Raw genomic sequence first — 23,434 nt, 5'->3', positions numbered from 1 at the left:
CAAATTGTCATTAAAAACTCCTCAACAGAAAAAACTATATTACATGTCCCTGCTACAACTTTTTAAACCATAGAGAAAAGAGGAAGAGATACTAGATAACTCTAACTGCTATGAAGAGGCTTTCAAAGCAAATGAAAGCGCTATCACCGATGTGAACTTTACGCAGTACAAAACAATGTTGCACAATGAATAGCAACACGAAGAAGAACTCCAGGCCCAACTAGATAAGGACACTTCTGACAGTATTCAACCTTCTATAACAGGAAGTCAAGAACCACTAGGACAGCCACTAATAGCAAATGAGGCAGAATTAGCTATGACAGAAGTGGAAAACACCATGTGTCACTATGAAGAACATACAGAAGACTTAACTGCACTACAATCAAAACTTAACAAAGACCAGCGTACCATTTTTGAAGAAGTAACAAAAGAAATTGCACATGGTGTACAGCACGAAAATAAAGAATGCACCTGCCAAAATTACAAACCTATACTGCCGTATGTCAGTGGGGAAGCTGGTTCAGGCAAAACATTCTTAATCAAAATCATCAGCAAGTTCCTTCAACAATTAACAAATAACAAACTGTCAGCTGTTGTCACTGCCCTACAGGTTTAGCTGCCTACAGCATAGGCGATGTGACTTTACACCGATTACTACTCCTTCCAGTAGAACACCAAAACAAATTAGACTATTATAAACTTTCTACAGAAGCTGCAATGGAACAACGCAGAGTATTAAAACAAATGAAAATGCTACTAATAGATGAAGTGAGCATGGTCTCCAACCTAATGTTGGCTTTGATTCACCTCAGATTACAAGAGGTACTCAAAACAGATTACGAAGAGCCCTTTGGAGGAAAACACATTATTGTTTTCGGAGATCTTCTTCAATTAACACCAGTGAAAGGTGAGCCTATTTTTAAAACCTTAGGACACAAACTCTGCCGTAAAACTGTTGGCAGCCTAGGAAATGTCAACCTTTGGTACAAGAAGTACTCAAAACAAAGTATGAAGAACTCTTTGCAGGAAAACACATTGGGCATCATTACGACTTGGGCGGTAATGGTAACGCTACTAGCGCGGGCGGTATTAGCTCTAGCACCGAACTCCCCGGCGCCGGAACACGAGTTCGACGGTAATGTAAATCCCCATTCCCCACTGAGCCCATTCGGGAATGCCCCATTCCCCATTGGGCTCAATGGGGAATCTTTGTGCTAATACCGGATTTCCCGCCGGCAGAAATAGCGCAAATTTTTGGCGGATTTCCCCCCAGCTCAGAGCTGGGGCGAAATCCGCCAAAGCCCTGATTCGGCGGACCCTTAAATCTGGCGGTAATAGCGCTACCGCCGGATTTAAGGGTTATCGCCGAAGTCGTGATGAGGCCCATTATCTTTTCGGAGATCTTCTACAATTGACACCAGTGAAAGGTGAACCTATTTTTAAAACCTTAGGACACAAACTCTGCTGTAAAATGGATGGCCTCATAGTAAATGTCAACCTTTGGCAACATTTCCAATACAGAGAATTAACAGAAAACATGCATCAATCTGCAGATCTCACTTACGCCAACATTTTAAAAAGTATTAGAATTGGTGTACTATCTCAAGAAGCACAAGCAATATTGAAAAACCAGCACATCCATGCACTTTATGGCGATAACGCAAGTGCTACTGATGTTATGGAACAATTAGCGCACACAAATGTCAATTGTATGGCCTTAATGCCAACTCTTGCAAGCTGTTCCAAATTCAATGAAACAATGTTAAAAAAAGAAATGCAACCAATAATTGAAATTTGCTCCACAGACAAACTGGACGTACATGGTATGACACTACCCATGTGTCAGCAAGCCACAACAAGACTAAATACCTTAGAAAATTCAATCTCCAACACAGCTGGGTTGGAAAAAATATTAAAATTGTCCTTAAATTGTAGAGTAATGCTTAAACGTAAACTTCACGTGGAGCAAGGACTAGTTAATGGGGCACTGGGTACAGTTGTTGGCTTTCAAACATACCCACGTGACAACAACAGTCAGTTTGTCAATATTTTCTTTGACAAACTTTCAGAAGTAAAAAGGATAGGGTGCTCAACAGCTCGATTCCTTCTCTTGAAAGAAATGTATGTACGTAGAGAACAATTTTCTCTAACTCTTGCATATGCAGTCACCATTCATAAATCCCAAGGTCTTACCCTAGACCGGGCATTGATAGATATTGGAAACACAGCCTTTTAAGAAGGCATGAGCTACGTAGCACTATCACACTTACGTACACTTGACGGTTTATTTCTAATCAACTTTGATGCAAGTAAAGTGAACGCTGATATTCCTTGCATTTTAGAATACAATAGACTACGTTCACTGTACACCCCCCATCTGAAATCATATCCTGTTCCAGAAAAAGGAAAATGTTGTTAAAGAAAACTAATTCAAACAGAAATGCAATTGGATCTAACTGCAAATCCTTCAAAGAAATCAAAAGAAGCTAATACTTCACCAATTACCACAAGCAAAGAAGAACCTATTAGTGAAAGTAAATCAGGTACTTCTTCAAAAAAGGAACACAAACTCCGAAAAAATCACTTGGACACAGAACTATCTGGTCCATTCAAATTTTCAAATGTAACTGGTGTAAGTTGCTATGCAAATGTAGCAATGAATATTCTATTTCAATTGCCACCAATTGTTAACAGCATTTACTTACACAGTACAGACCAATTGTGTTTGCAAATGTTAGTCCTCCATAGAAACGCAACAAACAATCCTGACAACACGTATAGTGTTCACGGAATAAGACAAGAATTGGACTACTGTGCTGGAATGGTGAGGTTCACTATAAACTCACAAGAAGATCCACTAGAATTTCTAATGTGCTTACTACAAATACTTGAAAACAAATACATACGTATGTGGAAACATACATGCACTCTCTGTAACAATGTGACACAGGAACAAATCCCTGATGAGCGATTTGTGTATGTATCCGTACATAATTTTGAATCCATTCCATTTCAGCAACTTCTACAAAATGCAAACCATGGCAGATTATATACTATATGCAATTCAGATAATCACTTCACCTTACAGATACAAACACATAGTAACTACATAATACTAATGCTTCTACGTTACAATGCAGATGGTACCAAAAACCACTGCAAGCTGACTGGATTCACACACGGTCAAGTGTCACTTGGTAAGAAAACCTTAACAACAATAGGTATAATCTACCAAGCAGGAACCACAACCAATGCAGGTCACTACACTGCATATATTAAAAAGAAACGTGGATGGTTGGAATGTAATGATAGTAGCATTATTCTAAAGCGGAGATTACCAGCAAATCTTACAAACACTTATTTAATCTTCTTAAAGCCAAAATTTAATAACTAATGTGTACGTCAACATTAACATAAATTCAATTAAAATACTGTAAACAGTTAGAATACGCCAACAGGTATCTAACTGCCCAACATTGTACAACAACCACACAGATAAATCAATACCACTGATTTGCAACAAAAAATACACAGTTAGAATACGCCAACAGGTATCTAACTGTTTAAAAAATCTGCAAAAAGCCAACATATAGAACATTCATCAGAAATAACAAGTGAGCACTCAAAGAAAACAAAGAAATCGTTTGTAGCATAGCAAAGAAAGGTTTTTTTGTAATCCGACAAGGATTTTTTTCCCCCCAGACCCAATGATTTGAAAATCAAACACAGAAACTGAGCAAAATGCATGGTTTGTGAACTAAATATGAGGGTCAATAAAAAGCTAAAATGTCTATTATACAATGTAATAAGTCTTTATAAAATACAAACATTAACATGCTCTTTTCTTTTATCACAGAAATTGAAAAACAATATTTTCTCCAAGTACTAAAGTAATGTAAGAAATATATGCAATCTCAACACATTAAACAGTAATTTCACACATTTCTTACATATTTGAATCTATACCTGTGATCTATGGTTGTAATATGGTGCAGTGGCTGTGGGCAGGGCCTAGATTCATGGATGTATAACCTACAGCCTACACCCTGCCCACAACCACTGCAGCATATCAAAACCATGGTTGCTTATAAGTTCACTGAGACTAAGACTCTAGGCCGTGCAGACAACCAACACACCACAGCACACCCATGCTGACTTATAACTTCAGTGCTTATAACGTCAGTCTTGGGAGCATGGCCTGGGGCCATGCACCCAACACTCTAGGTCCTAGCCACAACCACTGCAGCATATTACACCCATTGTGGCTTATAACTTCAGTACTGACAACTTTGTTTTTGGGTGCATGGCCTTTGGCCATGCACCCAAGACTCTACATCCTGGCCACAACCACCACATTATATAAAACCCATGCTGGCTTATAACTTCACAGCTTATAACTTTGGTTTTGGGTGCATGGCCTTTGGCCATGCACCCAAGACTGTAGGTCCTGGCCACACCCACTACAGCATATCACACCCATTGTGCCTTATAACTTCAGTACTTAGAACTTTGATCTTGGGTGGATGGCCTTCGTCCATGCACCCAAGACTCTAGGCCCTGGCCACAACCACTGCAGCATATCACAACCATTGCAGCTTTTAACTCATTGTCACACCCATACATCACACATTTTAACTGCGGCATATTCTCAATTTGCACCTAAGACTCTACGCCCTGCCCACAACCACCTCATAGATATTTGATTTTGTGATGTATAAGTGTGATACACTGTGGTGGTTGTAGCCAGGGTCTAGAGTCTTGGGTGTATGGCCTACGCCTATGGCCTGCGGCATTGCACCCAAGACTCTAGGCCCTGGCTACAACCACCACAGCATATCACACCCATGGTGGCTTAAAAGTCATTACCACACCCATAGAATGAAACATTTTAACTGCAGCATATACTCAATTTCACCCAGGACTCTTAGCCCTCCCCACAACCACCTGATCGATGTTCGATACTAAGGGTGTATCTATAGCTGTGATGTGCTGCAGTAGTTGTGGCCACGCCTAGAGTCTTAGGTGTATGGCCATATATATTGGAATCTATGGGCGTGCACAATATAAAACACATGTTAGCGTATACCTTCAGTGCTTATAACTTTGTTCTTGGGTGCATGGTCTTTGGCCATGCACCCAAGACTCTAGCCCTCCCCACAGCCACCTGATCGATGTTCGATACTACGGGTGTATCTATTGCTGTGATATGCTGCAGTGGTTGTGGCCAGGGCCTAGAGGCTTGGGTGTGTGGCTATAGATCAGCGAATCTATGGGTGTGCACTATAGAAAACACATGGTGGCTTATAACTCCAGTGCTTATGGCCACAACCACCACAGCATATCACACTCATTGTGGCTTATAACGTCACTACTTGTACATTTGGTCTTCCACCTGATTGATATTCGATACTATGGGTGTATCTATTGCGGTGATATGCTGCGGTGGTTGTGGCCAGGGCCTAGAGTCTTGGGAGTATGGCCTAAAGCCTACGGCCATGCACCCAAGACTCTAGGCCCTGGCCACAACCACTGCAGCATATCACACCCATGGCGGCTTATAACTCAGTACCCCACCCATAGAAACAAACATTTGAACTGCGGCATGTAGTCAATTTTAACATTAACTAAGACCAAACGTGTCCTTAGGACAGTTTTAATTTGCCTGATACACAGCACGGACGGAAGTACTATCCTTATGAGACCCCTCATTTTCAGTAATTACAAACATCCCGGACAGCGCGGGCATGGCGAATACATCATTAGCACCTGCCACCTAAAAATATACAGTATTTCACCCATCTCCAACTCTGTGAACCTGCCCAAGCACTGTGACACACCAAAACACTCCCCAAAACAGCATTTTGCCTATGGTCGGCGCTGCGCTGTCGGCGGATCCACGATGTCGGGCGCATCCAAACAATCTGACGCACATCACACCTCACTCCAGCCAATCGGAGGACATGTCGCGTGTCTGCAGTCATAATGCAAGCCCCTTAGCCAATCGGTATCTTGTACGCGGAGCGAACAGGGAAGTGTGACCGCGGAGCGGACATGGATATCACAAATTTTTTGAGACATACTTTTTGGTCATTTTAAAGAAAACTACTGGACGGATGGGCACCAAATTTACAAAAGCATGCTTTCGGCACCAAGGTCGTTCTCCTGGTGCAAATTTGGTGAAAATCCGTCCAGCGGTTTGAGCTGTAGGCTTGCGCAAAGTTTTTCCCCCATTCAGTCTATGGGAAAAATAGACGTTTTGGGACCCTCCCTATAACTTTTCCCCCCCTGGACCAAACATCACCAAACTCGGCAAATAAATTCAGAGTTGCCCATATGCTTCTTTTGCAAAGTTTGGTGAGGATTCGTCCAGAGGGAGCAGAGTTATAAGCCACCCAAAAAGTGCTCTTCCTATGGAAACAGCAACTTAACCATAACTGTAATATGTACATTTCTCTGATATAGCGAAGCAGGATATGCTTGTTCATCTCATGGGTTTGATGAGTTGGAGTGTGGTAAGTGGAAACTCCTAAACATTTTGACTTGGGTTAAGTTGAATTAATAGTTTGTTTATAATGTGTGAAATCATTACCATGGCAATCTTCCAGCACTTCGGCTTTTTTACTGTACCCCTGCCAGGGGTATCCAGACCTCAAGAGAGAGGTGTACAAATAAGATGATTGGAAAGGGGGAAAGGAGGGACAAGTGCCGCAGACTACAAAGGGGGAGTGAACCAGTCAGAAGAATGTTTTATGATAGCATGATAGCGTGTCAGTCCTGTCAGGTAGACCACAGGGTTTATGATGGTAAAGATGTGTTTACTCTAATGCATATGGGATTGATTAGAATACATTAAATGGCAGAATTGGAGAACATGACAATGAGTTCACTGGGTATTGTTTTGATGCATGAGGTGCTCGAGATGTGGTCAGGCAATCATAAAAGATATGCTAAGAGTAATGCATGTTGACAGGAAATGGGGCAAGAGCTTGGGGTTTAGAATGGCCACCGGAGGAGCAGCAGCTTAATAGAGCAGCTCCTGTCCTCCACTCTGTCAACCATCAGATTATCAATTTCAGGCTGAAGATGTCGGGCAAAGAGACAATTGAGACCCCTGAGAACCCCTCCTCCAAAAAATCTTAGCAAATTAATGATGATCCAAATGAGGAAACAACAAGCAGTGCAGATATTATTACATTTTTGAAACAAGTGGCCAGTGATGTTGTGGATGGCGAGGTGACACTAACAGACCTCACTGGAATGGTTAGTAATTTGGAGGCTGGTATGGTGCATGTAGAAGGAAGAACAACAGGTGTGGAGAGAGAAGCCACAGGAAGTTACAGGGCATACCAGGAACTACACGAAGGAATGAACAAGCTCCAGATGAGAAATATGAGTTTGGAAATCCAAGTGAGAAAATATAACATTTGCTTGATTTTTGTTCCTGAGAAACCTGACATCAATCTGGCTACATTGGTGATAAACATATTGCAAGAGTGCCTTCGTGCCTGTGGAATGCAAAAGGATGACTTGGGTGTGGTATTCAGAGCAGAAAAACTAGAAGCTGGGAAGTCATGGCAAATAATCGCCTCTTTTGTGAAAACATCCATGAAGGAAAATGTTTTGCGCATTGTAAGGGAGTTGGATTCACTGTCTTGGCAAGGAAACCTGTTACAAATCTACCCTGACTTTCCAAAGGAAGTGGCAATCAAAAGGAAAGCCTTTTGGGAAGCAAAACGCCTGGCCAAGGATCGTGGAATCAGAGGCTCCCTTCTTAAGCCTGCATTTTTAAAACTTTTTCTACCAGAAGAAGTTAAATTCACTTACGTCCCGGAGCAGACTTGTGCCTGGCTCAGGAAGTACCCTTCCACAAATCCCTTATCTTAGAATGGTTTTTGCTATGCTTCACCATGAATATTTACAATTATATATTTTCATTTGTGTTTATAATACCCATTATATTTGCTGTTTTTGATGTAATTGTATGGCCATATTTACTTTTGCTTTTAGCTCGTTGTTGTTAATTGAAATGTAACAGTTAACGACCATTGGTACAAGTCTTTTGTGGCTTTCAAACGTTGCAGTCTTCATTGTTATGTGTATATGTGTTTCTCTCTGACACTGGTAACAGAAGAAAGGACCTAACTATCTGTACGTCTCTAGGGTTGTAACGTGATGACGCGGTTTGTTTGAGTATGAAGGCTGATGAACATGGAATGCTGGGTGTGGGGGACTGAGGGCATGGGGATGGCTGGCCTGGCTTTTGGATTAGTGCGGACGTGAGGATGGTGTGGGTTGCCTCGCGGGCGCAGCCTGCGTGGCTGGTCCTTCCCGCTGGCCCGGTGTAGGCGAATCGGGTTGGGGTGGGGGGGATTGTGGGGCCTTTCGGGGGTGGGCAGGGTGGTGCCTTAACACAGTGCTTTATCTCGCAACTGGCCATCTAATTGTACCTGTCACCAGTATTGTCTGGGTCCCTATGCTCGGTTTGGGTGGGGGTTTCTCCCTTTATCTTTCTCTTTTTTTTTTCTTAATTGCATTTATTGTTTATCTTTTATTGGGATATACAACATGAATTCTAGATCTATTAATCACCTTAACATGGTCTCCTGGAATGTGAATGGTCTTAACAATAATAATAATAATAATAATAATAATAATAATAACAACGTTATGAAATGTACCAAGGTGTTAACTTGTTTGAAATCCATGCCTTTTGACACTGCTTTTCTACAAGAGACGCATCTTGATGATAATGAAGCTGAAAACATCAGAAGGGGGTGGGTAGGTCAGACCTATTTCTCTACACACTCGACCAGCAAGAGAGGTGTCTCGATACTTTTTAGGACAAACATACCTCTAACAGTTCTGTCCAGCAAAGTAGATAGGGATAGAAGAGTGGTTTGTGTCACAGTCAAAATGCAGGATACGATAATACTATTATGCAATGTATATGAACCAAACACACATGATCCTCTTTTTTTCCATATGCTTGCACAATTTATTCAGGACTGCAATGTAGACTCTATTGTGTTAGCTGGGGATTTTAATCAAGTAATGGACCCGGTACTTGATCACTCAAATGGAGACTGTTCAAGAATCCCAAAGAAGAGCAGCAGGTCTCTAGAGGGTTTGATTACAGAAGTATACCTGGGAGATATATGCTGGCTGTAGCACCCATCTTAAAGAGAGTTTTAATTTCCACTCCTTGTGCCATGATACTTATTCATGAATGGACTTTTTTCTGACTTCTGGTCGAGTAACTCCTAGTTGCTTTGGTTCCAAAATAGGACTCATAAATATCACGGACCACACACCAGTGTGAGTATGCCTTTCCCTCAAGTACACTTTGGGTAAATCAGCAAGGTGGAGAATGAACTCAAGCATTTTGCTGAAAGAGCAAATTAAAGATGAAATTCTGAAAGAGATTGAAGACTTTATACAAATCAACAAAATGGAAGATGTCACCGTCTCTACAGTATGGGAGGTGCTAAAATATTTTATTAGATGTGTACTGACGTTGAAAACTGGTAAATATAAAATGAGAGAAAAAGAAATATCAAACATATCTACAGAAGCCAAGCGTTTTGAGAAACTGTTTGCCAAGAGCCGTGACGAAGGAGTTAAATCAAAACTGAGGAAGGCTAAATATGAACTAAACAAACTGCTATCAGAACAAATTGATTACGCATTGTTCAGACAAAGATTTAACTATTTCGAGAATGGAGAGAAGGCTGGTAGGCTCCTTGCGCACTGGCTGAAAGTGGCTGAGAATGATGGTGCTATCAATGCAATCCGGAATCCTAGAGGTGGTATGGAGATACAACAAAAAGGAATAAATGCCATGTTTCAAAAATTTTATGAAAACCTCTACAGATCGGATCTGACCTGTGAGACGGAGACTATATATTCTTTCTTAGACTCCTTGGAAATTCCTTCTCTAACTGATGACCAAACAGCCGGTCTTGAAGGTAACATAGGTTTGGAAGATGTTTGCTTGACTGTTTCCTCCCTTAATGTGGGCAAATTGCCTGGCACTGATGGGCTATTTGTGGTGTTCTACAGGATCTTACCGGACAGCGTCCTACAGCTGCTATGTGAAGTTTCAAAAAAGGTAGCAGGCGCTCCTCTCCAGAAAGAAAATGGCATGATAACCTGTTCTGAACATGGCATGATAACCTGTTCTGAGATGAGAGTTTGCAGCACACACTTTTTGCTCACTGTACCTTTCACAGATGGGAAATATCCATTTGCATAATAGTCTTTGTTCCGCCCACATGGGCAGTCCAGCACCGAAATGCTATGGCAATTCCTCTCTGAACAAGAGTACCGACAGCAACCCCATACGCGTGTTTCAGCCTTGTTGGGCCTCATCAGTGAGGTGAAGCTGTGCCTCTCTGAGCACAGTGAGCAGGGAGTCCACGTCTGGTTGCCCCCAGGTAACTGATGACCAAACAGCCGTTCTAGAAGGTAAGATGGGATTGGAAGATGTTCGCTTGACTGTTTCCTCCCTTAATGTGGGCAAATCGCCTGGCACTGTTGGACTATTTGTGGAGTTCTTCAGGATCTTATCGGACGGCGATGGCAGTCGTCGACAGTGGCGGACAACAGTTTGGGCGCTTCTCCTTAGGATTCCGCGACAGTCTCCATCTCTGTTCGGCAGCCTGTAGTAGGTCTGTCTACCAGGGATCTTTGGCAAAGATCAGCTAGTGCATGATGGTACCTCGTAGCTTGGGAAGAGGGCGCCTTACTAGGATCTCTCTGGGTCAGTCCTTGGAGACACAGCAGCTTTCAGATCGACGAAGTAGAGCAGCAGCAAGACTTCTCTTCCAGCAGGGCTTCAAGGTTAAGCTTCAGTTTCAACTCCAGTTCCTCTTCAGCTTCTGAACATGAATTTTAGCAGTGAGAGGCCCCTAGGTATACTAGTTGATCTCCCATTCATTCTGCTGGGTCACACTCAGGCAACCAATCGGTCAAAAGGGCATTCATGCAGGCAGGCATCCAATCAGGTGCATAGTGCATTCAGGCCATTCACTTCTCTCCAGACACTCACAACAAGTTATGTGTATTGGGACAAATTCCCAGCCATTCAACACTCCACCCTGCATTCATACCAGTTTCGGGCAGAGCTGTCTCATTCATTGTGTCAAACACCAGATACTAGACACCCACAACACAGAATGCGTATTCGTCACACACTCCATTCACCCAGGTCCCACCCACAGGGTGTACCCACAACATACAGTCACTCGGAAGGTTCCAGCCAGTCTGGCCTGGACTTCACAACAACATCATATATGGAACTTCCACCCAACAGCCGGTCAGGGGAAAGGGACAGAGTCATGGCTTCCCAGGACTTTGGGAAAACAAGGTAAAATGCAAAAGAAAGCAAGAGGCCACAGGGGCCATCTTGTTTCTTTTCAGGAATCAACTGATCTCAATGGCAGGGCCTAGGTATCCCAAAATGAAGGAGACTCAAATTCAGCATGGAGCTGCCACCAGCCCATACCCTGCTCTGTCGGCCACACACAGGTGGCCAAAAACATACCCTAGGGGCACAGGGTCGTACCCCGACCCATGGGTCCCATAAGGGTATCCCATGGGTCTGTTCACCAAACCAAAAGAGAGAGCTGTACCGCCAGGAGTCCCACATGAACTCCTGCGCGGAAAACACAACAGAACACACAATAAAAAGCAGTAAAGGACAAGGATACGGAGGACCTGTCCCTCCGATGCATTTCCAGCATCACAGTCCCCCCCCCCCAGACTGAGGTTAGGGGGCATAATCTCCCTCAAGATAGACACCATCATCCAGACGGTCAACATACCTTCTGGAAAGGCCATCTGCCTTATCGTGACTCTTCCCTGGTCTGTGCTCTATGGTGAAGTCTAGCCCTTGCAGGCTAATGGACCACCTGAGCAGTTTCGGTTTTCACCCTTCATCTGCACAAGCCACTTCAGGGGCTTATGATCTGTTTGGACCTTGAAGGTAGACCCTGTAAGGTAGGGCCTAAAACGCATAAGGCTCCAAACTATGATAAAACATTCCTTTTCAACAGTAGCGCACCTAAGTTCTCTACCCTTGAGTTGTCTACTGATGAATATGATAGGATCTTCCATCCCTTTGTCATCTAACTGGGACAAGACAGCTCCAATTCCGGTGTCACAGGCATCCGCCTGGACGATAAAGGGTTGGCTGTAGTCAGGCGCACACAACACAGGTGCCCTACACAGACTTTCTTCCAAGCCATCAAAGGCCCTCTGACAGTCTTCAGTCCAATTAACCTTCCTAGGTTGTCTGGGTGACGTCAGACATGTAAGGGGTGCAGCTATGGTTCCATAGTCTGCCATGACATTGCGATAGTACCCAGTGAGACCCAAAAAGGCTCTCACCTGGGTTTGAGTAGTGGGAGTCTCCCAGTCATGTACATCCTGTACCTTACTGGGGAGAGGTTGGATTTGACCCCCTCCTACCTCATGACCAAGATATGTGACTTTCCCCATAGCTATCTGGCACTTGGTGGCCTTGATAGTGAGGTTAGCCCTTTGCAAGGCCTGCAACACCTTATCCAGGTGTATCAAATGCTCTTCCCATGTGGAACTGTAGACAGCAATGTCGTCTAGGTAGGCCACACAAAAGGCCTCCAGCCCAATGAGCGCACGATTGACCAATCTCTGGAAGGCGGCAGGGGCATTCTTTAAACCAAAAGGCATGACCCTAAATTGGTAGAAGTCCTCCTCCTGGTGCAAATTTGGTGAAAATCCGTCCAGCGGTTTGAGCTGTAGGCTTGCGCAAAGTTTTTCCCCCATTCAGTCTATGGGAAAAATAGATGTTTTGGGACCCCCCTATAACTTTTCCCCCCCTGGACCAAACATCACCAAACTCTGCAAATAGATTCAGAGTTGCCCATATGCTTCTTTTGCAAAGTTTGGTGAGGATTCGTCCAGAGGGAGCGGAGTTATAAGCCGCCCAAAAAGTGCTCTTCCTATGGAAACAGCAACTTAACCATAACTGTAATATGTACATTTCTCTGATATAGCGAAGCAGGATATGCTTGTTCATCTCATGGGTTTGATGAGTTGGAGTGTGGTAAGTGGAAACTCCTAAACATTTTGACTTGGGTTAAGTTGAATTAATAGTTTGTTTATAATGTGTGAAATCATTACCATGGTAGTTTTACAGCACGTCGGCTTTTTTACTGTACCTCTGCCAGGGGTATCCAGACCTCAAGAGAGAGGTGTACAAATAAGATGATTGGAAAGGGGGAAAGGAGGGACAAGTGCCGCAGACTACAAAGGGGGAGTGAACCAGTCAGAAGAATGTTTTATGATAGCATGAAAGCGTGTCAGTCCTGTCAGGTGGACCACAGGGTTTATGATGGTAAAGATGTGTTTACTCTAATGCATATGGGATTGATTAGAATACATTAAATGGCAGAATTGGAGAACATGACAATGAGTTCACTGGGTATTGTTTTGATGCATGAGGTGCTCGAGATGTGGTCAGGCAATCATAAAAGATATGCTAAGAGTAATGCATGTTGACAGGAAATGGGGCAAGAGCTTGGGGTTTAGAATGGCCACCGGAGGAGCAGCAGCTTAATAGAGCAGCTCCTGTCCTCTACTCTGTCAACCATCAGATTATCAATTTCAGGCTGAAGATGTCGGGCAAAGAGACAATTGAGACCCCTGAGAACCCCTCCTCCAAAAAATCTAAGCAAATTAATGATGATCCAGATGAGGAAACAACAAGCAGTGCAGATATTATTACATTTTTGAAACAAGTGGCCAGTGATGTTGTGGATGTCAAGGCGACACTAACAGACCTCACTGGAATGGTTAGCAATTTGGAGGCTCGTATGGTGCATGTAGAAGGAAGAACAACAGGTTTGGAGAGAGAAGCCTCAGGAAGTTACAGGGCATACCAGGAACTACACGAAGGAATGAACAAGCTCCAGATGAGAAATATGAGTTTGGAAATCCAAGTGAGAAAATATAACATTTGCTTGATTTTTGTTCATGAGAAACCTGACATTAATCTGGCTACATTGGTGATAAACATATTGCAAGTGTGCCTTCCTGCCCGTGGAATGCAAAAGGATGACTTGGGTGTAGTATTCAGAGCAGAGAAACCAGAAGCTGGGAAGTCATGGCAAATAATCGCCTCTTTTGTGAAGACATCCATGAAGGAAAATGTTTTGCGCATTTTAAGGGAGTTGGATTCACTGTCTTGGCAAGGAAACCTGTTACAAACCTACCCTGACTTTCCAAAGGAAGTGGCAATCAAAAGGAAAGCCTTTTGGGAAGCAAAACGCCTGGCCAAGGATCGTGGAATCAGAGCCTCCCTTCTTAAGCCTGCAGTTTTAAAACTTTTTCTACCAGAAAAAGTTAAATTCACTTACGTCCCGGAGCAGACTTGTGCCTGGCTCAGGAAGTACCCTTCCACAAATCCTTTATCTTAGAATGGTTTTTGCTATGCTTCACCATGAATATTTACAATTATATATTTTCATTTGTGTTTATAATACCCTTTATATTTGCTGTTTTTGATGTAATTGTATGGCCATATTTACTTTTGCTTTTAGCTCGTTGTTGTTAATTGAAATGTAACAGTTAACGACCATTGGTACAAGTCTTTTGTGGCTTTCAAACGTTGCAGTCTTCATTGTTATGTGTATATGTGTTTCTCTCTGACACTGGTAACAGAAGAAAGGACCTAACTATCTGTACGTCTCTAGGGTTGTAACGTGATGACGCGGTTTGTTTGAGTATGAAGGCTGATGAACATGGAATGCTGGGTGTGGGGGACTGCGGGCATGGGGATGGCTGGCCTGGCTTTTGGATTATTGCGGACGCCGGATGGTGTGGGTTGCCTCGCGGGCGCAGCCTGCGTGGCTGGTCCTTCCCGCTGGCCTGGTGTGGGTGCATCGGGTTGGGGTGGGGGGGATTGTGGGGCCTTTCGGGGGTGTGCGGCGTGGTGCTTTAACACAGTGCTTTATCTCGCAACTGGCCATCTAATTGTACCTGTCACCAGTATTGTCTGGGTCCCTATGCTCGGTTTGGGTGGGGGTTTCTCCCTTTATCTTTCCCTTTTTCTTTCTTAATTGCATTTATTGTTTATCTTTTATTGGGATATACAAAATGAATTCTAGATCTATTAATCACCTTAACATGGTCTCCTGGAATGTGAATGGTCTTAACAACAATAATAATAATAATAATAATAATAATAATAATAATAATAATAATAATAATAATAATAATAATAACAACGTTATGAAATGTACCAAGGTGTTAACTTGTTTGAAATCCATGCCTTGTGACACTGCTTTTCTACAAGAGACGCATCTTGATGATAATGAAGCTGAAAAAATCAGAAGAGGGTGGGTAGGTCAGACCTATTTCTCTACACACTCGACCAGCAAGAGAGGTGTCTCGATACTTTTTAGGAAAAACATACCTCTAACAGTTCTGTCCAGCAAAGTAGATAGGGATAGAAGAGTGGTTTGTGTCACAGTCAAAATGCAGGATACGATAATACTATTATGCAATGTATATGCACCAAACACAGATGGTCCTCTTTTTTTCCATATGCTTGCACAATTTATTCAGGACTGCAATGTTGCCTCTATTGTGTTAGTTGGGGTTTTTAATCAAGTAATGGGCCCGGTACTTGATCGCTCAAATGGAGACTGTTCAAGAATCCCAAAGAAGAGCAGGAGGTCTCTAGAGGGTTTGATTACAGAAATACACCTGGGAGATATATGCTGGCTGTAGCACCCATCTTAAAGAGACTATAGTTTCCACTCCTCATGCCATGATACTTATTCATGAATGGACTTTTTTCTGACTTCTGGTCGAGTAACTCCTAGTTGCTTTGGTTCCAAAATAGGACTCATAAATATCACGGACCACGCATCAGTGTGAGTATGCCTTTCCCTCCAGTACACTTTGGGTAAATCAGCAAGGTGGAGAATGAACTCAAGCATTTTGCTGAAAGAGCAAATTAAAGATGAAATTCTGAAAGAGATTGAAGACTTTATACAAATCAACAAAATGGAAGATGTCACCGTCTCTACAGTATGGGAGGTGCTAAAATGTTTTATTAGATGTGTACTGATGTTGAAAACTGGTAAATATAAAATGAGAGAAAAAGAAATATCAAAAATATCTACAGAAGCCAAGCGTTTTGAGAAACTGTTTGCCAAGAGCCGTGACGAAGGAGTTAAATCAAAACCGAGGAAGGCAAAATATGAACTAAACAAACTGCTATCAGAACAAATTGATTACGCATTGTTCAGACAAAGATTTAACCATTTCGAGAATGGAGAGAAGGCTGGTAGGCTCCTTGCGAACTGGCTGAAAGTGGCTGCGAATGATGGTGCTATCAATGCAATCCGGAAACCTAGAGGTGGTATGGAGATACAACAAAAAGGAATAAATGCCATGTTTCAAAAATTTTATGAAAACCTCTACAGATCGGATCTGACCTGTGAGACGGAGACTATATATTCTTTCTTAGACTCCTTGGAAATTCCTTCTCTAATTGATGACCAAACAGCCGTTCTTGAAGGTAACAGAGGATTGGAAGATGTTCGCTTGACTGTTTCCTCCCTTAATGTGGGCAAATCGCCTGGCACTGTTGGACTATTTGTGGAGTTCTTCAGGATCTTACCGGACGGCGATGGCAGTCATCGACAGTGGCGGACAACAGTTCAGGCATTTCTCCTTAGGATTCTGCGACAGTCTCCATCTCCGGTCGGCAGCCTGTAGTAGGTCTGTCTACCAGGGATCTTTGGCAAAGATCAGTTGGTGCATGATGGTACCTCATAGCTTGGGAAGAGGGCGCCTTACTAGGACCTCTCTGGGTCAGTCCTTGGAGACACAGCAACTTTCAGATCGACGAAGTAGAGCAGCAGCAAGACTTCTCTTCCAGCAGGGCTTCAAGGTTAAGCTTCAGTTTCAACTCCAGTTTCTCTTCAGCTTCTGAACATGAATTTTAGCAGTGAGAGGCCCCTAGGTATACTAGTTGATCTCCCATTCATTCTGCTGGGTCACACTCAGTCAACCAATCGGTCAGAAGGGCATTCATGCAGGCAAGAATCCAATCAGGTGCATAGTGCATTCAGGCCATTCACTTCTCTCCAGACACTCACAACAAGTTATGTGTATTCGGACAAGTTCCCAGCCATTCAACAATCCACACCGCATTCATACCAGTTTTGGGCAGAGCTGTCTCATTCATTGTGTCAAACATCAGATACTAGACACCCACAACACAGAATGCGTATTCGTCACACACTCCATTCACCCAGGTCCCACCCACAGGGTGTACCCACAACATACAGTCACTCGGAAGGTTCCAGCCAGTCTGGCCTGGACTTCACAACAACACCATATATGGAACTTCCACCCAACAGCCAGTCAGGGGGAAGGTACAGAGTCAGGGCTTCCCAGGACTTTGGGAAAACAAGGTAAAATGCAATAGGAAGCAAGAGGCCACAGGGGCCATCTTGTTTCTTTTCAGGAATCAACTGATCCCAATGGCAGGGCCAAGGTATCCCAAAATGAAGGAGACTCAAATTCAGCATGGAGCTGCCACCAGCCCATACCCTGCTCTGTGGGCCACACACAGGTGGCCAAAAACATACCCTCGGGGCACAGGGTTGTACCCCCATCCATGGGTCCCATAAGGGTATCCCATGGGTCTGTTCACCAAACCAAAAGAGAGAGCTGTACCGCCAGGAGTCCCACATGAACTCCTGCGCGGAAAACACAACAGAACACACAATAAAAAGCAGTAAAGGACAAGGATATGGAGGCCTTGTCCCTCCGATGCATTTCTAGCATCGCAGTTGCCCCCCCCCCAGACTGAGGTTAGGGGGCATTATCTCCCACGTGATAGACACCATCATCCAGACGGTCAACATACCTTCTGGAAAGGCCATCTGCCTTATCGTGACTCTTCCCTGTCTGTGCTCTATGGTGAAGTCTAGCCCTTGCAGGCTAATGGACCACCTGAGCAGTTTCGGTTTTCACCCTTCATCTGCACAAGCCACTTCAGGGGCTTATGATCTGTTTGGTCCTTGAAGGTAGACCCTGTAAGGTAGGGCCTAAAACGCATAAGGCTCCAAACTATGATAAAACATTCCTTTTCAACAGTAGCACACATAAGTTCTCTACCCTTGAGTTGTCTACTGATGAATATGATAGGATGTTCCCTCCCTTTGTCATCTAACTGGGACAAGACCGCTCCAATTCCGGTGTCACAGGCATCTGCCTGGACGATAAAGGGTCGGCTGTAGTCAGGCGCACACAACACAGGTGCCCTACACAGACTTTCTTTCAAGCCATCAAAGGCCCTCTGACAGTCTTCAGTCCAATTAACCTTCCTAGGTTGTCTGGGTGACGTCAGACCTGTCAGGGGTGCAGCTATGGTTCCATAGTCTGCCATGACATTGCGATAGTACCCAGTGAGGCCCAAAAAGGCTCTCACCTGGGTTTGAGTAGTGGGAGTCTCCCAGTCATGTACATCCTGTACCTTACTGGGGAGAGGTTGGATTTGACCCCCTCCTACCTCATGACCAAGATTTGTGACTTTCCCCATAGCTATCTGGCACTTGGTGGCCTTGATAGTGAGGTTAGCCCTTTTCAAGGCCTGCAACACCTTATCCAGGTGTGTCAAATGCTCTTCCCATGTGGAACTGTAGACAGCAATGTCGTCTAGGTAGGCCTCACAAAAGGTCTCCAGCCCAATGAGCGCATGATTGACCAATCTCTGGAAGGCGGCAGGGGCATTCTTTAACCCAAAAGGCATGACCCTAAATTGGTAGAGTCCTTGGTGTTGAGACCGCCGTCTTTTCCTTGGCATGGTCCGTCAGAGCTATTTGCCAATAGCCTGAGATAAGGACAAAGGTGCTCACAATTTTTGCAGCACCTATGGTGTCCACAAGCTCATTTGCCCCGGGCAATGGGTGCGCGTCAGTTTTGGTGACAGCATTGACTCCTCGGTAGTCCACACAGAACCTCCAATCCTTGGTACCTGCCTGGGAACTTGCCTTGGAGACAAGGACCACTGGACTGGACCAGGGACTGGTTGAGGGTTCAATAACACCCAGATCCAACATCTTGCTGACCTCAGCCTGGATGTGGTTCTTAACTGTATCTGACATACGGTAGCACCTGCTTTTGACAGGCATACTGTCACCAGTGTCAATTTCGTGCCTACACCACGGTGTAAGCCCTGGTGTCAGGGAAAACAGAGAGGCATACTGCTGGAGCAAAACCCTGCAGGCCCTTTGCTGCACTGCTCTCAGATCTGGAGAGAGATGTACTCCCTCCACTGAGCCATCCTGAGGGTTACTATGCAGCAAATCAGGAAGGGGCTCACTCTCATCCTCGTCTTGCTCTGAAGCTAGCAAGAGACATGAGACTTCTGCTCACCTGTGGAAAGGCTTGAGCCTGTTAACATGGAATACCTGAGGGGCTACCCCTGGGATTCCCATGTCAAACAGATAATTGACTTTGCCCATCTTGGAGATGATCCTGAAGAGTCCAGTCCACTTGTCTGCCAAAGCTCTAGGCTTGGTAGGCTCAATCACAAGGATTTCCTGTCCCGGAAATCCAATCCACTGGCGAGGCTTTAAGGTGATGCCAGTACTTATGGCTGGACTTGAGATTCGCTGTCGCCTGACCCATCATCTGTGTCATCCTCCGTCTGAGGCCTAACACATAGTCCCCCACTTGCTTGGCGGGCCCTGGAGGGGTGGCCTCCCAACCTTCTCTGATCAAGGCAAGGGGCCCCCTCACGGGATGTCCAAAGAGTAACTCAAAGGTGCTGAAACCAACAATCTCTTAAGGTACCTCTCTGTAAGCGAACAGCAGGCATGGCAGGAGGAGATCCCATTTCCTCCATAGGGGCTCTTCTAAAGCACCTAGCATGCCCTTGAGAGTTTTATTAAATCTCTCAACCAGACCATTGGTCTGGGGGTGGTAAGAGGTAGAGAACTTGTAGGTTACCCCACACTCTTTCCACATGGTTCTCATGTAACTAGACATGAAGTTGGATCCTCTGTCAGAGACAATATCCTTGGGGAATCCAACACGGTTAAAAATGCCCAGCAGAGCCCTGTCAACCACCTTGGCAGTTACAGTCCGAAGGGTTATAGCCTCAGGGTACCTGGTGGCATGATCTACCAAGACCAGGATGAATCAATGTCCACCTGAAGTGGAAGGGTCAAGGGGACCGACAATGTTGGTGCCCACCCTCTCAAATGGTGTGCCAACCACTGGCAATTGTTGCAGTGGGGCACAATGACACTGCCTCCAGTCTTGCCAGACAACTGACAAGTTGGGCAGGTCCTGTAGTGGGACTCCACTTCTACTCCCATCCGCGGCCAGTAGAAATGGGCAGAGAGCCTCTGCTTAGTCTTCTTGGTCCCAAGATGACCAGCCAAGGGCACCTCATGCGTCAACTGCAGCAGGAAGGGCCTGTAAACCTGGGGTACCACCAACCTCTTGAGGGCACCAGGTTCAGGGTTAGTGAGCTAACAAGGAGCTCACCCTCCCAATAGATTCGGAATGTCCTAGGCACTTCTCATTGTGCCTGGGACTGGGCCTGTTTCCTCAGACCCTCGAGAGAGTGGCACTCTCTCTGTTCCTTACAGAAGTCTGCCCGGGAGGGTCCCCCTTCAGCTAACAAGCATTGAAGGTAGGGATGATCCTCCGGGTTGAGAACCTCTCCCACAGGAGAGTCTTCTGTCTCTTCTCCCTTAGGAGTTGAGTTTGGGTTTTCCTCTGGACCCAGCCCATCCGGAGCATGGATCCCAATGGGTGCTGTAGGAACAGCAGGAAGAGAAGGAGCCTCCTGCACAGAGGTGTCCTTCTTGTTCCTCCTTCTTCTTGCCTTAGGCCTCACCTTTGGCTCGGGTACCTGACTCACAGCCAGACCCTGTGTCACCTGTGACCTATTGACTACAGCAGCAATCAAGGGAAGACCATCCGAGATCAACCCCAACCCTACTAGATCATAACCTAATAGAATCTTAGCAGCGACATTGTCCTGAACCAGGACAGGAATCTTTGCTGTCGTGTCTCCAATCATGAGTGTGACTAAGGCTACAGGCAATAATTTGGGAGACCCACCAGCTAACCTGGTGTTTCTCAGAGGAGCACCTACATAGTCCTCGGGCTTGAGCAGGGTCCTGTCCACCACTGTCATGCTTGTCCCAGTGTCTCTCAAACCAGTAGAAGGCTGGCCATTCAAGAGCACACTTCTCAAAAACCTATGGGTGTTCTGTGGGATAGTCGCCAGTACTACTGTGTACTGGTCCCAGGCCCCAAGGGACACTAAGGAAATCTCTACAGGAGCACCAAATGTGATTCCTGTAGAGTAGGGGAGGACAGTGGCCTGCACCTCAGACATGGGGTAAGGGTAGCTCAGGCTGACAGCCTGTACTCCAAGTGCCTTACCTTTACACTTGGAGTCTTCCCTTCTGTGATCCAGAGCCCTACAATCCAACAAGTGCCAGGAGTGCAGGGTACGGTACTGGAACCACTGAGAGCCTGCTTTACAGCAAGTGGACCACTACTCTTGTTCCCACCCACAGATGTCTTATCCCCACTAGATTTTTGGGTCTTAGGAGGGGAAGGTTTTGGTTTACCCGACTGTGACTGCTTGTGGGACTCCTCAGCTTTCTGAGAGGTCCCCTTTTCTTTGTCCTTGTTCTTCCCACTGGAGTCCTTAGGGGACACCCGGTGTCAGGGCTGGGCGGGTTGCTAGTGTTACTCATGGTAAGCTGGTGTCCCACGGTTGTTTAAAGACTTGGTTGCGGCCTCACATGCAGTGCTTAAGGAGAACTTCTCATCTACCTTGCAGGCAGAGCAAACAGGGCCTGAAATCAGGCAAGAGACTACATTACCCAGCAGGCCGTGTAGTTCACAAGCCTGCCAGGAAGAAAAGACACACACGCAGGCCACACCCAACCATCAGCGCATGTGCGTGCCGTGCCCGCTTTTCTCCGCTTGCTATTCCGTCCGTAGAGGAGAGAGGACGTGTTCCTTGGAGTTCCCTCAGGGGCAAGCTCACGGGGAAAACCGCCCGCCTGAAGACTTCACAGGCCCCGTGCTTCACTTCAGATAAGTGCCTAGTGTAATCTGCTAACGGGGAGAAAGACTAACAAATCGACTGAAGCCGCGCTGCATGCAGACGTAGCACTTTGGCGGTTAGACCGCAACGCATGGCGCCACGCCGCGGCGCATGACAACCCACAGTACATTAACCCTGCATGAAGAGCGTACTATTGGGGAGACAGGCTGAAGTTACGTTCCGGGTGAAGTAACCCGAAGCGAGCCGTCTCAGACTATCCCACGGGGCGGGGCAGGAGGCAAGGAGTAGGGAGCCACGGGTGAAGACAACCCGGCCCGCGCTTATCAACTAGCCGTCTTTCATAGCTTTTGGGTGCAAGTTAGTGAGAGTGAGTGGAATCGACATATGCTCATTATTCCTTTGATGTTTTTCCAGCGGGACTCAGCCGCTACAGAACTATTGGACTACCTGAGCCGTGCTAAGGAGAATACGACTACGGACCGCAGCTAAGTGCAATCCTATTCTGTTTGGTGTGACTAAGTGTAACTAAGGGTACTATGTAAAGGTTCTAGGAGCTGTGTAAAGCCAGTGCATGAGTTAGTACCCGTTCTGTGTTGTTTACAGTTGATGAAGGGCAGTAAGCACTTGAATAATCTTAGTCAGGTACAAAAACCCTGTGGTTAGAGCTCCAAGTAAAAGCTCCAGAGGGGTGGTTTCATGCTCCACTAAAAAGGCTCCGATCACTGGCAAGAGAGTGACTGGTGTGCATGGTATGAATGGACGGAGAACACGCCACAAGAGTTCTACCACAAGAGTTGCATCCAAAGGAGGCGGCAGGAGCCGAGGAGCATCTTTCCTTAAACCCCCGTTCCCATCCATAACCTCTTCCTAACCCTTGTTGCGGTGTTCCTATAACCCTCTACCTATCCAATCTTCGGACCCTAACCCTCTTTCCCGGGTGGGTTGCGGTAGCCTGTGTTACTTTTGGGTCCAGGCGCCAAGACCCTACGGGGAGGTAGGTGTTCGTGCTGCCTCTGCGTCAGTTGGGACAAGATATCTGACACCCGGTGGGAGACCCACTTGTCAGCCAACCTAGCCAGCTTAAAGGGATCGAAAATGTTCTAGTCAGCAACATACGGACACAGCTCTGGTGAACAGGCTTCAGAAAAATGCTCAAAAAACAAAAGGTAAGACAATTCAACAAACGTTTTCACTTTGTAACCATCAATCGACCCCATCATGTTCATGTTCGCAGCACTCACCCAGTCAACCCAAGACACATTCTCTCTTTTCTTAAAATCCCTGAACCTTTTAAGGTATTGGGTAGTTGTCTTGCCAAACTTGGCAATCAGA

The sequence above is a fragment of the Ambystoma mexicanum genome, chromosome 2p (genome assembly GCF_040938575.1).
Source record: "Ambystoma mexicanum isolate Mex_15411 chromosome 2p, UKY_AmexF1_1, whole genome shotgun sequence".
In the NCBI taxonomy this organism is placed as follows: Eukaryota; Metazoa; Chordata; class Amphibia; order Caudata; family Ambystomatidae; genus Ambystoma; species Ambystoma mexicanum.
This window is presented reverse-complemented; position numbering follows the sequence as displayed.